This window comes from Arachis ipaensis, chromosome B5 (genome assembly GCF_059453495.1).
Source record: "Arachis ipaensis isolate K30076 ecotype BB chromosome B5, ASM5945349v1, whole genome shotgun sequence".
NCBI lineage: Eukaryota > Viridiplantae > Streptophyta > Magnoliopsida > Fabales > Fabaceae > Arachis > Arachis ipaensis.
Window position 1 is genome coordinate 56879938 of NC_142440.1, and position 16463 is coordinate 56896400.

A 16463-nucleotide genomic window follows, 5' to 3' on the forward strand; every position below is an offset into this window, starting at 1 on the left:
TTCAAGTTCATCATTGTCGTGGCCATTATTATTCTCATGTGATAACTGGGCTCATCAAAATGTGGTGATTTCAGCTGAAGAACCCTTGTTATGGCATTGGGGCTGAAGTCCACCTTTGTTCCTCTCACGTAAATTTTGAAGGTGGGGGCCTTGGTTTTGTCTTCTCTGACCACATTTGTATAGAATTATTTGATGAGGTTTGTATTTATCTTTGCTTCTGGGTTCGTGAGCCTTTGCTAACCCCTTTGTTCGATCTTCTCTCGAATCTATGGGCATTCATCTTCGTTGAATTGGAATGTTAACTCAGGAAATATCTTCTTGAGCTTTATCCGTTCAAATTTACGTTCATGGAATGCAGTTTTAAACTTTCCTTCATCAAAAGGGCTGCTCTTAACCGGTTCCTTTCTCTTTTGCCTCTTGGAGCTTGATGATGCCATGAATGATTTTTGAAAAGTAAAGGTGTTGTGGTGAGTGATGAGTGGTGGAATTCGGTTGGGTTTGGATAGGGTGTAGCTTGGAGAGTTGTACTTTGAGAGTGAGAAGTTTGAAGAAATGGTTGTTGGAATGTGAAGGGAAGTACGGACTAGGAATCACTTATATAGGAAAGTGATGAGTGAATAAAAGGTGTGGATTGATGGGGTGGTTGTGTGATGGACGGATGGGGTTTAGCATGGGATGAGCACAAGGATCATCAACTTTATGATGGTGTTGGTTCAGTTTCCAAGCTTGTTTTTCTTCCAATATTGCATGGCAACAATTCCCAATGAAATCCCCTTAGAGACACGTGTACAGTCCTCTCCTTTTGTGGTAGCCGAACCCTTCAATTGTCCCATTAATCCTCCTACAAAATAAAAGAAAAAATTAAATTGTGGGAAGTGGCGGCAAAGTTTTAAAATAAAAAAAAAAGAAAGAGTAACTACTTTTTAAAATTTTTGTTGTTAACTACTAAAAGCTATTCACAAATGCAAACCAACTGACTAATTAAATTTCCATATATGCAACCTTGGTGACACCAAACTTAGTTTGTGGCAATGTGGTGTAAGATGATTTGTTCAAGGTGCTAAAAGTGACATGCTATGAGTTGCATTCATGTCCTCTTAGTGTGCCTTGAACACCAAACTTGTTCTTCACTATATGTTGCATAAAAGGATTTATTCAAGGATATGTCAAAGTTGATTTGTGATCCATGAACCCTGCTTTATTAACTACTTTAAAAGCATGTAAAACATGGGTTGCCTCCCATGAAGCGCTTCTTTAGCGTCACTAGCTTGACGTTCTTCCTTTGTCATGGTGGTTGGTAATGCTTCAGATCTTTCCTTCTTGCAGTAAACCTACATCCATTGACTTCATCAATGATCTCTACATGTTCTAGGGAGAGAACTTTGCTGATGGTGAAAACCTTAGGTAACTGAGATGGGATGGTGGGGAGATGAGGTGGGATATCTAGGAAGTAAGCTGAGATCACTTTATCCCCTGGAGAGAAATCTTCTGTAGGGATCCTTTTGTTCCTCCATCTCCTTGGTATCTTCTTCTTTCTTTCTTTTGCTGTTATCCTGCTCTTTGTGGTCTCTTTTCCTAGGGGGATTTTGTTGCTAGTCCCATATGATTCTGGTGGTTTTGGCTCCACTTGAGTTTCCTTTAGCTGTGACAGCTGCTGATTATTTTGTTCATCACCCAAAGGAATTCATGAGTGTACAGCTTGTGCCTCAATGCTTGTTTCTCCCACCATTGCTCTGTCATGCTCTGTCCTTAGTTCTTTGCCTTCTTGACTTGCTTCCTGTGAGGGTTTGAAGACATTGAAGGTGAGTTGTTCATCATGTACCCTCAGTATTAGCTCTCCTCGCTCCATATCTATGAGCGCTCTGGCTGTAGCTAAGAATGGTCTTCCCAATATGATTGGTGAAGATAACTTTCTTCCATTTCCAGTATGACAAAGTCTGTGGGAAGGAAGTAGTTCCCAACCTTCACCAGCACGTTTTCAACCACTCCTATTGCTTGTTTTTGAGTTTTGTCTGCCAGCCTGATGACTACGTCTGTGGGCATCAGCTCATTGATTTGCAGCCTCTTCATAAGGGATAAAGGCATTAAGTTGATGCTGGCTCCCAGATCACAGAGTCCTTTATCAAACATTGTTTCTCCTATGGCACAGGGGATGTGAAAACTCCCTGGGTCCTTCCTTTTTGTAGGCAGCTCTGGTTGAATGAGAGCATTGTACTCCTTATTCATCACTATGGTTTGTCCTCCCTTGAGTGAGCTTTTTCTGGTCAGCAGCTCCTTCATGTATTTAATGTATGAGGGCATTTGTTGGAGGGCCTTGATAAATGGTATGTTTACATGGAGAGATGCAAATATGTCAAGAAACCTTGAGTATATTCTCTTCTCTACACCACCATCTAGTAATTGGGGAAAGGGTTTATAGAGTCTCAGCAGCTCCTTCTGTGTAATTATGGTTTCTTGATGATTCTCTTCCTGCTTTCCTGCCGATGTATCTTCAGGTTGTTCTGATGGTTTGTTCGGCTCTTCCTCATTCTCCTTATCACTTATAGTAACCATCTTACAATCTTCCCATCGACTTTCTTTGCTTCACCTCTTGGATTTTTCTCTGTGTCACTTGGGAAGCTATCAGTAGGTTTGGGAATCTTCTCAGATAGGTATCCCACTTGAAATTCTAGCCTCTTGATGGTGTCTCCCTGATTCTTGATATTGGCTCGCACCTCCTCTTTGAACACCTTGTTATCTTGAATCTCCTTGCATATGCCTTCAAGTAGAGTCTCAATCCTTGATAGTCTCTCTTCCGATGATGGAGGGTTGAGATTGGAAGGATGAGAAGGGCCATTTTGACTTTGGTATGGACGTTGAGAAGTGTTGTTGGATGGGTGTTGGTATGACCTCTGTGTTGAGTGTTGGTGAGTTGCATTGTTGTTGGCGTTATGGCATCTCTGATCTTGGCCTTGGTCTTGTTGATTTCCCCACCCAAAGTTTGGGTGTTTCCTCCAACCCAGATTATACATTTTGGAGTATGGGTCATGATTCTTCCTAGGTGAATTCCCAATGTAGTTGGCTTGTTCCTGATCAACCTCTGCTTCTTCATTCACCCCTTCTTGGGTTGCTGCTGAAGTGGTGATTGCTGCTACTTGATTCCTCTCCATCTTCTTGGAGAGGTCAGCTAATTGCTTGGTAATCATCTTGTTTTGAGCTAGCAGTGCATCCACATTGTTCAGCTCTATCACTCCTCTAGTATTGCCTCTTTCAGAAGCATAGAAGTAGTCATTCTCTGCTACAGTCTCAATGACATCTATGGCTTCTTCAATGGTCTTCTTCTTGTTCAGAGATCCCCCGGATGAGTGGTCTACTGCCTTCTTTGATTCATCCGAAAGGCCTTCATAGAAAATGTGCAACTGCACCCATTCATTGAACATATCTGGCGGGCATCTTCTTGTCAAGTCTTTAAACCTCTCCCATGCTTTATATAGAGTCTCACCATCCTGCTGCCTGAATGTCTGTACCTCAGCTCTCAACCTGTTGATCCATTGAGGAGGATAGAATCTTGCCAAGAACTTGTTTACCACATCTTCCCAGGTTGCTAAACTCTCCTTTGGAAAGGATTCCAGCCATTTAGATGCTTTGTCCATGAGTGAGAAGGGAAACAGAAGTAGTCTATAGGTGTCAGGATGAACACCATTAGACTTTATAGTATCGCATATCCTCAGAAAGGTGGTTAGATGTTGATTGGGGTCTTCTTGGACACTTCCTCCGAATGAACAATTGTTCTGAACAAGGGTGATGAGCTGTGGCTTTAGTTCAAAGTTGTTGGCATGTATGGTTGGCCTTTGGATGCTACTTCCACAGTTTCCTGTGTTTGGGTTGATGTAAGAACCCAGAACTCTTCTCTCTTGTCCAGCCTGATGCGCTGGACCTTCTCTGCCATGGTTGTGAGCCTCTTCTTCATGATGGTTCTCCATATTCTCCTCCATGTCTGGTTCAAAATACTCTTCCTCTTCCTCAGCACCAACTACTCTCTTTCCTCTTGCTTCCCTTCTTAATCTAAGGAAGGTCCTCTCAGGTTCAAAATCAAAAGAAGTTGAAGCCCCGCTTCTTCTACCTGTCATACAACCAACAAAGCAAAAGCAAGAGAGATAGATGCAGACAGTAATTTCTACAGAAATGCTGTTAGTGTGAGTGATGCAATATATCAAACAGTTAGTGGGTTAGTGACTGAATTGTAAACAACTAAGAAAATGGGTAGAGGAAAGGGAAGAAAATAGCTAAACAGAAAGTAAATTACTCAAATGAACTCAAATCAAACAAAATAAAAACAAATGCTCAATCTAGTTATCTACCAATTTAATCATTGTTGATACAAAATCAATCCCCGGCAATGGCGCCATAAACTTGATACACGGAAACTTGTCTCTCAACAAATATCCTTTGGCAAGTATACCGAATTGTCGTCAAGTAAAAACTCACAGTAGAGTGAGGTCGAATTCCACAGGGATTGATTGGTCAAACAACTTTAATTGGAAGAATGTTCTAGCTGAGTTAAGCAGAAAGTGAGTTGAGAATTGCAGGAAATTAAATGGCGGGAAAGTAAATAGCAGAAAATAAATGACGGGAAGTAAATTGCAAAATCTTAAATGGGGAAGGGAAGTTTAGCATGAAAGTAAATGGCATAAAGTAAAGAGAATGGGTAAGATCAGAAATGGGAAATTCATTGGGCTTAGGAGATGTTGCATTCTCCGGATCAAGTTCATTTTCATCTCTTCCTCAATCAATGCATTCATTGATCTCCTTGGCAATCATAAGTGATTGAATTCCAATTCCTTGGTAATTCAATCTCTCAAATTAGATCAATAGCCAATTCCTTGGTCTAATTACTCATGAGAAGAGATGAAGTGTGGTCACTGATTATACCACATGTTCTTCCAAATCAAAGTATTGGGAGAATTATATGTCACCATATCCGCCCAAACCCCAATTTGGTCCAACATGAGAAAACATTTCTAGCATGATCTCTTCATCCCTTTTCCAAGGTTCAGAAGAGATCCAAGTATGAATAGCTTCTTTTCCAAGATAACTACTCAATTGGATGAGGATTTAAAATTTCATAGTAAAATCAAGAGAAAAGATAGAAGAAGAGTAATGAAAACTATTATTGATCCATCAAATTACAACAGAGCTCCCTAACCCAATGAAAGGGGTTTAGTTGTTCATAGCTCTGGGAAATGAAAGCAAAGATGGAGAGTACATTCTGAAAGTTAAACTAGAAGTGCAGAGAAAGTAAAATACAGAGAGTAATTCTAATAATGCCCAAAAGCCCCTTTTTCTAGTTCAAAGCTCTCCCTATTTATACTACTCTTCTGATCTTCTAGTTGATTCTTCAAGTCTTGGATATGGGCCTTTGGATCTTGAGTTGAAGCAGTTATCTTCTTTAGTGGGCTCAGCTTTACTTGCAGAGAAAGTGTGAAGTAGGCAGGGACTTTAGCTTAGGGCGTAAGTGGTGTTAACGTTAAGTGAAAATGTAGGGTTGAGAACGTTAGTGACAATCACCTTTTTCACTAACGTTCCTAACCCAAAGTGGTCCACGTTAACTTCAACATTAGTGGCACTAACGTGACCACTAACGTTGACCCTTGGCCCTTCGCAAACGTTACTGGGGTTTACCTTTTTCAATAACATTAAGAGTACCCCTTTCTCCCTACGTTAGAGTCCACGTTAGAATAGTTAACGTGGCCTTTAACATAGGCTTGCCAAATCTTCGAGAGCGTTAGTGACACTTACCTTTGTCACTAACGCTTCAGAATACCCCTTCTTCCCACGTTAGAGTTCACGTTAACTAGGTTAACGTGACTTCTAACGTGGTATTGATACCCATCTCTAACGTTAGTGACAAAGGTGAGTGTCACTAACGTTGGCTAATCATCCCTCTTCTCTACGTTAACTTCCACGTTAATGCAATTAACGTGGCAACTAACGTGGCTTAATCCAACGTTAGTGACAAAGGTGAGTGTCACTAACGTTGGTGATTCTTGCTCCCTCCACGTTAGAGTCCACGTTAACTAGGTTAACGTGGCTTTTAACATAGCCAATATGGGCTTAGTCCAACGTTAGTGACAAAGGTGAGTGTCACTAACGTTGGCATCATCTTCTTCTTCCACGTTAGAGCTCACGTTAACTAAGTTAACGTGGCTCTTAACACGGCCAATTGCCCCTTTTGGAATGTTAGTGGCACTTACTTTTACCACTAACGTTGGAGTTCTACTTCTCTTCCACGTTAGCTTCCACGTTAACTATGTTAACGTGGCAACTAACGTGGGCTATGATGGCTCACGAAGGCGTTATTGGCAATCACTTTTCTCAATAACGTTGCAATCTAGCCTTCATTCCACGTTAGTGGTTACGTTAGCTAGACTAACGTGGCTGCTAACGTGGTTCTTCCTTGCTTCCTTTATCCTGAAATCAAGTAATAAAGTGCATCAAAGATCTGATCCAAGTTATGAGACATGCATCATTCAATTTGTCCTTTAATTCATGCATAATTCTCATCAAATCATGTAAAATTCACAATATTTGCTTGAATCCATATGTAAGTGATTATTTACCCAAAACTTGCTTATTTCCTAAGAAAATGCATGAAACTACCTTAAAACCATAAAGAAAATGTCAGTGAAACTGGCCAAAATCCCCTGGCTTCAGATCCACTTTTACACTTCACTTTTGAGTACTTTTTGAGCTATGAGTAGCTAACTTCCTTCTCATTGAGAGAGAAAGCTCTATTGTACTTGATGGATTGATAATAGTGAAATTCTTCTTCTCTTCATTTCTGTTTGATTTGCTAGAGGGAATTTCGTTCTTAATGCTTAGCATTAAATTATCTTGGGAAAGAGATTGAATGCAATTGGGTTTCATGGGAACCTTGGGAAAGGAAACATGAAACCATGCTTGAAATCCCTTCTCACACTTGAGTAGAATCTGGGTTTTGGTGTTTGGATATGTGACATATAATCCTTGATGTGGGTGGAAACTGTCTGTCAACAAATTTCCTTTGGCAAGTGTACCGAATTTGTCGTCAAGTAAAAACTCACAATAGAGTGAGGTCGAATCCCACAGGGATTAATTGATCAACCAACTTTAATTAGAAGAATGTTCTAGTTGAACGAATCCAGAATTTGGGTTGAGAGTTACAAAAAATAAAATGGCGGGAATGTAAATAACAGAAAAGTAAATGCTAGAATTAAAGGACTAGAAGTAAATGACTGAAAGTAAATTGCAGAATTGTAAATGGGAATGGGGGATTTGCTCATAAAAGTAAATGGCAGAAAATAAAGAGAATGGCTAAGATCAGAGATGGGGAGTTCAATGGGCTTAGGAGATGTTGCAATTCTCCGGATCAAGTTCATTTTCATCTCTTCCTCAATCAATGCACTCATTGATCTCCTTGGCAATCTTAATTGATTGAATTTCAATTTCTTGCAATTCAATCTCTCAAATCTTGATCAATAGCCAATTCCTTGGTCAATTGCTCATGAGAAGAGATGAAGTATGGTCACTGATTATACCACATGCATTTCCAAAATCAAGTATTGAGAGGGTTATAGTCACATACCCATCCAAACCCAATTTGGTCCAGCATGAGAAAGCATTTCTAGCTTGATCTCTTCATTCCTCTTTCAAGGTTCAGAAGAGATCCAAGTTTGAATAGCTTCTTTTCCAAGATAACTACCCAATTGGATGAAGATCGAAAGCTTTCAAGTAAAATCAAGAGAAAAGATAGAAGAAAAATAATGAAAACTAGTATTGATCCATCAAATTACAACAGAGCTCCCTAACCCAATGAAAGGGGTTTAGTTGTTCATAGCTCTAGAAAATGAAAACAAAGATGGAGAATACATCATAAAACTAGAAATTGCAGAGAAGGTAAAATACAGAGAGTAGTTCTCTTTTCCAACTTCCAGAACTCCTTCAACAATTCAAAGCTACTCCTATATATACTACTTCTCTCAGCTTCTAATTGGCTCTTCAAGTCTTGGGCCTTTGGATCTTGAGTTTGAAGCAGTTCTCTTCTTCATTTGGGCTTGGCTTTACTTGCAGAGAGAAAATGTGAAGTGGGCAGAGACTTTAGCTCAGGACGTTAGGGGTGTTAACGTTTAGTGAAAATATAAGTTCGAGAACGTTAGTGACAATCAACTTTCTCACTAACGTTACTAAGTAAAAGCCACGTTAACTTCAACGTTAGTGGCATAAACGTTGCCACTAACGTTGCCTCTAAGTCCTTCGCACACGTTATTGAGACTTAACATTCCCAATAACTTTGAAAAGCCCCCTTTCTTCCCACGTTAGAGCCCACGTTAACTTAGTTAACGTGGCTCTTTAACGTGGGCTTGCCATCCTTCGAGAACGTTAGTGACACTCAACATTCTCAGTAACGTTCCAAGGTGCCCCTATGCCTCACGTTAGAGTCCACGTTAACTAGGTTAACGTGGCTTCTAACGTGGCCATGCTTAGCCATCCCCAACGTTAGTGACAATGTTGAGTGTCACTAACGTTGGCCATTCTTTTACTCATCAACGTTAGCTTCCACGTTAACTAAGTTAACGTGGGAGTAAACGTGGCTCCCTGGGGGTTGTGTGGTTGCTTCCAACGTTAGTGACAATGTTGGGTGTCACTAACGTTGTCGACCACTCTTGCTTCTTACGTTAGCTCCCACGTTAACCAAGTTAACGTGGGAGTTAACGTGGTATGTTTCTCCTTAGGCCAACGTTAGTGACAATGTTGAATGTCACTAACGTTGGCGTTTCTTCCCCCTTTTAATGTTAGAGGCCAAGTTAACTAAGTTAACGTGGACTCTAACGTGGCCACTTATGAGCATTTGCCAACGTTAGTGACAATGTTAAGTGTCACTAACGTTGGCTCAACTTCCCCTCTCCACATTAGAGTTCACGTTAACTTAGTTAACGTGACTCTTAACGTGGTCAATGATGGCTTCGAGAGCGTTATTGACAATCACTTTTCTCATTAACTTTGCAAGTTACCTCCCATTCCTTGCTTCCTTTGGTCCTGAAATCAAGCAATAGAGCGCATCAAAGTTCTAGTCCAAGTCATGGGCAATGCAACATACAATTTGTCACTAAACTCATGCAAAATCCTCATGAAATAATGTAAAATGCACAATGTATGCTTGAATCAAGGTGTAAGTGAATATCTACCCAAAACTAGCTTATTTCCTAAGAGAATCCATGAAACTAACCTAAAAACAGTAAAGAAAAGGTCAGTGAAACTGGCCAAGATGCCCTGGCATCACAACACCAAACTTAAAGCTTGCTTGTCCCTAAGCAAGTATTGGAACAAGAGAATGATGAATGGAATGCTAAGAGCAATGAGTCATTCTTGTGGAAGTCATATCACTGATTTTATGGTGGTTTCATGCATAGCAACTTAGGTTCATTCCTTTACTAGCTTTCAAACCTTTATCATGTCCTAAAACACTCACCTTGCTTACATCCCATGAGACTTTTATTCATTGATCCCTTTATTGTCATTTCAGAGCTTATTGGTGTTCTTAGGCTAAGTGCTCTGTGAGGGGGCAACTTTTTAAGATAAGCTTTCAGCCAACACTCCCGAACTAGTTGGTTCAAGGTGCTAGGTGTTGAAGCACCCCTAAGGACTTACTCCCTCAAGTCTCTCCCCCATACATACACACCACAGGCATATAGTTCATTTATTTTCCTTCTTGAGACCTTGGTGTCCAGCACCTCTTTGGGTTACTAAATGCTCTGTGGTGAGGGTTACTCTTGATAATGGACTTTCAGCTGATAATCCCGGGTTAGTTAACCTAAGTTACCAAGTGATAAAGCACCCCTAAGAGCTTATTCATCTAAGTAGATCCCTCACACAGGAACACTACAGACACATATCTTAAGATCAAAACCATTGGTGCCTAGCCTTATTGCTTACTCTTTTTTCTTTTGTTTTTCCACTTTCATTATTCTTTTCTCTTTCTCTTATTAGGATCTTGTCATATACTTAGTCTCATGAGTATATTCAAAGCAAAGTATTCAGGCCAGATAGTTGTCATTCCACCTTATGGTTGAACCAACTTAGCTAACTTATGATCATACCACAAACTCATGAATGTACTCCATAGTATGAACTCTACTCTGGTCTTTTGAAACATAAACATTCTCTTTTCATTTGATTTAAAGGGACAAGCATACAAGTAAGTAAAGTAAGGATGCAGTGACATAAAGACTAGCACACAGAGACCTTCTTCAATACCAAAGACTTAAAAGACAGAATTGAAAAAGGTTTCAACTACGCGTAACTACAAATCAAAAGTGCATTCGGACTTCCAACTTTCAACAATTCTGAGTATAATGGAATTAAGTAACAATACAACCTTCGGGTGATGATTTCTGGTTGCCCTCTCTCTTTGTCATCATCCTAGTTTTTGCTGCCTCGCTTCTTTGGGTGAAGGTGCACCATTTCCTCATAAGATTCCTGCAAGGTTACTGGAAGTTGCTTGTTCCCAAAGCACTTCAGACATAGTTAGCTTGCATGTATGCTTGTGCCTCTTGAACTCAATTTGGTGTGTGAACACCAAACTTAGTTCCTTGCCCAGTATAAAACATTGTATATATGCAGAGAACCTCATATCTTGTTATCAACAAAGCAATGATCACCTATAGTCTAACTACATCTAAGTGGTTTCTCTTGATTGGATGGAGCTAGCAATGTTCTTTTGGAGTGGAGTGTAATTCTAACCAATGTCCTTTGGTGGAACACCAAACTTAGAATTACACTATCACTCTTGGATTGTTCTGGTGTGGAACACCAAACTTAGCTCCTTACAATGCAGGGGAAACAACTTGTGATTTTTATTGAAATAAAGATGAAAGTGAAACTACCTGAGGTTGGGTTGCCTCCCAACAGAGCGCTCTTTTATCGTCGCTAGCTCAACGAGTCCTTAATTACTTAAGATGGTACTTTACTCTGGGGTTTTCCCCCATGTTGCCCAGATAATGCTTGAGTCTTTGTCCATTCACTGTAAAAGTCCTCTCTGAACCTTCATCCGTGATTTCGATGTGGCCATATGGTGATACTTTTGTAACCATGAAAGGCCCGGACCACCTTAACTTGAGTTTTCCTGGGAACAGCCTTAATTTAGAATTGTAAAGGAGTACTCGCTGCCCCTTTTCGAAACTCCTTGGCGCAAGATGCATGTCATGTTTTCTCTTTGCCTTTTCTTTATACATCTTAGTGTTTTCATAGGCTTGTGACCTGAATTCCTCCATCTCTTGCAGCTGCAACATCCTTTTTGCACCAGCAGCAATGCTATCAAAATTTAGTATCTTGATAGCCCAGAGAGATTTGTGTTCCAGCTCCAGTGGTAAATGACAAGCCTTCCCATAGACCAGTTGATATGGAGACATTCTAAGTGGAGTTTTGAATGCTGTTCTGTATGCCCAAAGAACATCATCCAGCTTCTTCGACCAATCCTTTCTAGATGCAACCACAGTCTTTTCCAGGATCCTCTTCAGCTCTCTATTGGATATCTCAGTTTGCCCACTTGTTTGAGGATGGTAAGGTGTGGCTACTTTGTGTTTTACCCCATATCGTAGGAGGAGAGCTTCTAATGGTTTGTTACAAAAGTGGCTCCCTCCATCACTGATGAGGGCTCTTGGGACTTCAAACCGGCTAAAGATATTCTTCCTGAGGAAGTTCATGACTACCTTGTTATCATTAGTTGGGGTTGCAATAGCCTCTACCCACTTGGAAACATAATCCACTGCTACCAAGATGTACTTGTTTGCATATGAGGTTGGGAATGGTCCCATGAAATCTATTCCCCACACATCAAACAGTTCCAGTTCTAAGATGAAATTTTGTGGCATGGCGTTTCTTTTGGGCAAGTTTCCAGATCTTTGGCATTCATTGCAGCTTTTTACTAGTTCCTTGGCATCCTTGAAAAGGGTGGGCCAAAAGAATCCGCTTTGTAACACCTTTGCTGCAGTTCTGTCCCCTCCAAAGTGGCCTCCATAACATGAACCGTGGCAATTCCACAAGACTTCTCTTCCTTCTTCTTCCGAAACACATCTTCTAAGGATTCCATCTGAACACTTTTTGAAGAGATATGGCTCGTCCCAGACAAAGTATTTTGCATCATTCATGAGCTTCCTTTTTTGATGTTTATTGATCCCTGGAGGTAATGCCCCAGTTGCCTTGAAATTTGCAATATCTGCAAACCATGGTGCTTTGTGAACTATCATCAACAGCTCATCAGGGAAGAGCTCATTCACATTTGTATCATTTCCTCCACCTTGATCATGAGGGATTCTGGATAGGTGATCTGCCACCTTGTTCTCCACTCCTTTTTTGTCTTTGATTTCAATATTGAATTCCTGCAACAGTAAGATCCACCTTATTAGTCTTGGCTTTGATTCTTGCTTGGCAAACTAATATTTAAGTGCTGTGTGATTTGTAAAGACAATCACTTTAGCACCAATGAGGTATGATCTAAATTTGTCAAATGCAAAAACTATTGCTAGCAACTCCTTTTCAGTAGTGTTATAATTTCTTTGAGTTTCATTAAGGACTTTGCTAGCATAGTATATCACATGAACTAAGTTATCTTTCCTTTGTCCTAATACTGCCCCAACTGCAAAATCAGATGCATCGCACATCAATTCAAATGGTAGGTTCCAATCAGGTGGGGAAATGATAGGAGCAGAGGACAACCTCATTTTCAAATGTGCAAATGCTAGCATGCATGTTTCATCAAAGATAAATGGTGTATCAGATACAAGGAGATTGCTTAAGGGCTTGACTATCTTTGAAAAATCTTTAATGAACCTTCTGTAAAAACCAGCATGCCCTAAAAAACTCCTAATTGCCTTGACATCACTGGGTGGGGGTAGTTTTTCAATAAGTTCTACTTTAGCTCTATCAACCTCAATGCCTTAGTGGGAGACCTTGTGACCAAGGACTATTTCTCCTGTCACCATAAAGTGACATTTTTCCCAGTTCAAGACCAAATTGGTCTCTTGGCATCTTTTCAATACCAAGGCGAGGTGATGTAGGCAATTAGGAAAGGAATCTCCGAATACCGAGAAATCATCCATAAAAACTTCAATGAATTTTTCTATCATATCTGAAAAAATAGAAAGCATGCAGCGTTGGAAAGTTGCAGGTGCATTACATAGCCCAAATGGCATGCGCCTATAGGCAAACACTCCATACGGGCAAGTAAATGAGATTTTTTGTTGGTCTATGGGATCAACCACTATTTGGTTATAACCTGAATAACCATCGAGAAAACAATAATATGTGTGCCTTGCAAGTCTTTCCAACATCTGATCCATGAATGAAAGGGGAAAATGATCTTTTCGTGTAGCCTCATTGAGTTTTCTGTAGTCTATGCACATCCGCCATCCTGTGACGGTCCTTGTAGGTATGAGTTCGTTCTTCTCATTAGGAACCACAGTGATTCCTCTTTTCTTGGGCACAACATGTACGGGGCTAACCCAAGGGCTGTCCGAAATTGGGTATATTACCCCTCCTTGCCAAAGCTTCATAACCTCTTTCTATACCACTTTCTTCATGATTGGGTTCAGCCTTCTTTGGGATTGAATGGATGGCTTAGCATCATCTTTCAACAGTATTTTATGCATGCATATGGCTGAACTGATTCCTTTCAAGTCAGCAAGGGTCCATCCAATGGCATCCTTATGCTCCCTCAACACTTTGAGTAGCTCGTCCTCTTGATCTTGACTGAGGGATGAATTTATGATCACTGGGTAGTTTTTATTTTCTCCTAGGTATGCATATTTGAGAGTGGGTGGCAGTGCTTTGAGTTCAAGTTTGGGTGCTTCTGACTTTTCGTTCCCTTCCTTTGGTGCATCTGGTATATGAATTTCTGCTGTGGCCACCTCTTCACTTGATTCAGATTCTTCCTCCACCAATCTCTCGTCCTCTTCATGTTCTTCTTCTTCAAAATTCTCCTGCACTTTATCCTCAAGTGCATCTAACCTCATGCATTCCCCCAATTGTTCTGGTGGGTAACTCATGGCCTTGAACACATTGAATGTCATCTTTTCATTGTGTAATCTCAGGGTGAGGTCACCCTTCTGAACATTAATGACAGCCCCAGCAGTGGCCAAGAATGGCCTTCCCAGGATGATGGAGGTCTTGGTGTCCTCCTGCATGTCCAGCACCACAAAATCTGCTGGAAATATGAAATCTCCCACTTTTACTAGCAAATCCTCTACTACCCCATGAGGGAATTTGAATGATCGGTCTGCCAGTTGTAGGACCATTTTTGTTGGTTTAGCCTCCTCAATTTTCATCTTCCTCATCATAGCTACTGACATCAAATTGATGCTGGCCCCTAAGTCACAAAGAGCCTTCTCTACTGTGATTTCCCCTATAATACAAGGGATCTGAAAACTCCCAGGATCCTTCAGTTTCTGGGGTTGTTTGTGCTGAATGATAGCACTACACTCTTCGGTTAGTATCATAGTCTCATTGTTCTTCCAGCTTCTCTTCTTAGTCATTAGTTCCTTCAAAAACTTGGCATAGAGTGGCATTTGTTCTATGTCTTCAGCAAAGGGTATGTTGATTTGTAGTTTCTTGAAGATTTCCAAAAATCTCAAGAACTGGTTGTCATCTTCCTTTTTCTTCAATAGCTGGGGGTATGGAGCTCTTGAGATGTTCAGTTGTGGCATCCCTTTTTCTTTCTGCGGACTTGGCGTGGGAGGTTGAACTCCATCTTGCTCTTCTCCCTTTTCATTTGAGCCTTCTTCTTGTGGTTTTTGGGGCAGTTCCTTCAGTTCCTTCCCACTCCTAAGTGTGATAGCTTGACACTCCTCCCTTTTGCTTGAATTGGCATCATTGCAAAGGTTGTGGTTAGGAAGCTGCTTAAATAGATACCTGATTTGTGTCTCCAGTTTCTTGATGGCAGCATTTTGATTCTGCATGTTTGACTGCACTTCCTCTCGGAATGCTTTACTGTTTCGAATGTCCTTGCATACTCCTTCAAGTAAGGTTTCAATCTTAGAGAGCTTGTCATCAATTGATGGGTGATTCAGAGTAGATGTGCTGTTTTGGTTTTGATAAGCGTGTGGAGAAGTGTTGTTGTGGGGGTGTTGAGATGTCCTCTGTGTGAATTGCTGGTGAGCTGCATTGTTGTTGGAGTTGTAACATCTCTGGTCTTGATTTTGATCTTGCTCACTTCCCCACCCAAAGTTTGGGTGGTTTCTCCATCCAGGGTTGTAGGTCTTGGAGTATGGATCATAGTTTTTCCTTGGTGAATTCCCAATGTAGTTGGCTTGCTCCTGACTACCCTCTGCTTCTTCATTCACTCCTTCTTGGGTTGTTGATGAAGTTGAGATTGCTGCTACTTGGTTCCTCTCCATCTTCTTGGTGAGGTCAGCCAGCTGTTGGGTAATGAGCTTGTTTTGGGCCAACAGAGCATATACATTGTTTAGCTCCATTACTCCTCTTGTATTCCGTCTTTCGGAATCATAGAAGTAGTCGTTCTCTGCTACTATTTCAATAACATCTATGGCTTCCTCAATAGTCTTCTTCTTGTTCAAAGATCCTCCGGATGAATGGTCTACGGCCTTCTTTGACTCGTAAGGGAGCCCTTCATAGAAAATGTGCAGCTGCACCCATTCGTTGAACATATCTGGTGGGCACCTCCTTGTTAGGTCTTTAAACCTCTCCCATGCTTCATATAGAGTCTCACCATCTTGTTGCCTAAAAGTTTGGACCTCAGCTCTCAGCCTATTGATTCGTTGAGGAGGGTAAAATCTTAATAAGAATTTATTCACCACGTCTTCCTAAGTTGTCAAGCTTTCCCTTGGAAAAGATTCCAGCCACTTAGCTGCCTTGTCCCTGAGTGAGAATGGAAATAAGAGCAGTCTATAGGCGTCAGGATGAACACCATTAGACTTCACTGTGTCACATATTCTCAGGAAGGTGGTTAAATGTTGATTGGGGTCTTGAACACCTCCTTCAAACGAACAGTTGTTCTGAACAAGGGTGATGAGCTGTGGTTTAAGTTCAAAGTTGTTGGCATGGATTGTTGGCTTTTGGATGCTACTTCCACAATTTCCTGGGTTTGGATTGATGTAAGAGCCCAAAACTCTTCTATCCTCCTGATGAGTATTTTGGTGGAAAAATGAATTTCTCCCGAAACACACAAATCTAACCGGCAAGTGTACCGGGTCGCATCAAGTAATAAAAACTCACGGGAGTGAGGTCGATCCCACAGGGATTGAAGGATTGAGCAATTTTAGCTTAGTGGTTAATTTAGTCAAGCGAATCAAGATTTGGTTGAGTGTTTTGTGATTTTCAGAAATTAAATTGCATGGAATTAAAGAGAGCAGGAAATAAATTGCTGAATCTTAAAGAACAAGAAATTAAATGGCAGAAACTTAGAATGCAGGAAATGTAAATTGCGGAATCTT

The 16463-nt window shown here is 40.8% G+C and overlaps 2 non-coding genes across 2 annotated transcripts; both read left to right on the forward strand.

Annotated features, from left to right (window-relative positions):
- Window positions 1-3414: 3414 nt before the first annotated feature.
- Window positions 3415-3521, forward strand: LOC148564278 (small nucleolar RNA R71). The gene has a single exon (XR_015885139.1). It is a non-coding gene; the product is annotated as a small nucleolar RNA R71 (small nucleolar RNA).
- A 12151-nt stretch (window positions 3522-15672) lies between these two features.
- LOC148564279 (small nucleolar RNA R71) lies at window positions 15673-15779 on the forward strand. Its single transcript, XR_015884523.1, has one exon. It is a non-coding gene; the product is annotated as a small nucleolar RNA R71 (small nucleolar RNA).
- Window positions 15780-16463: the final 684 nt, after the last annotated feature.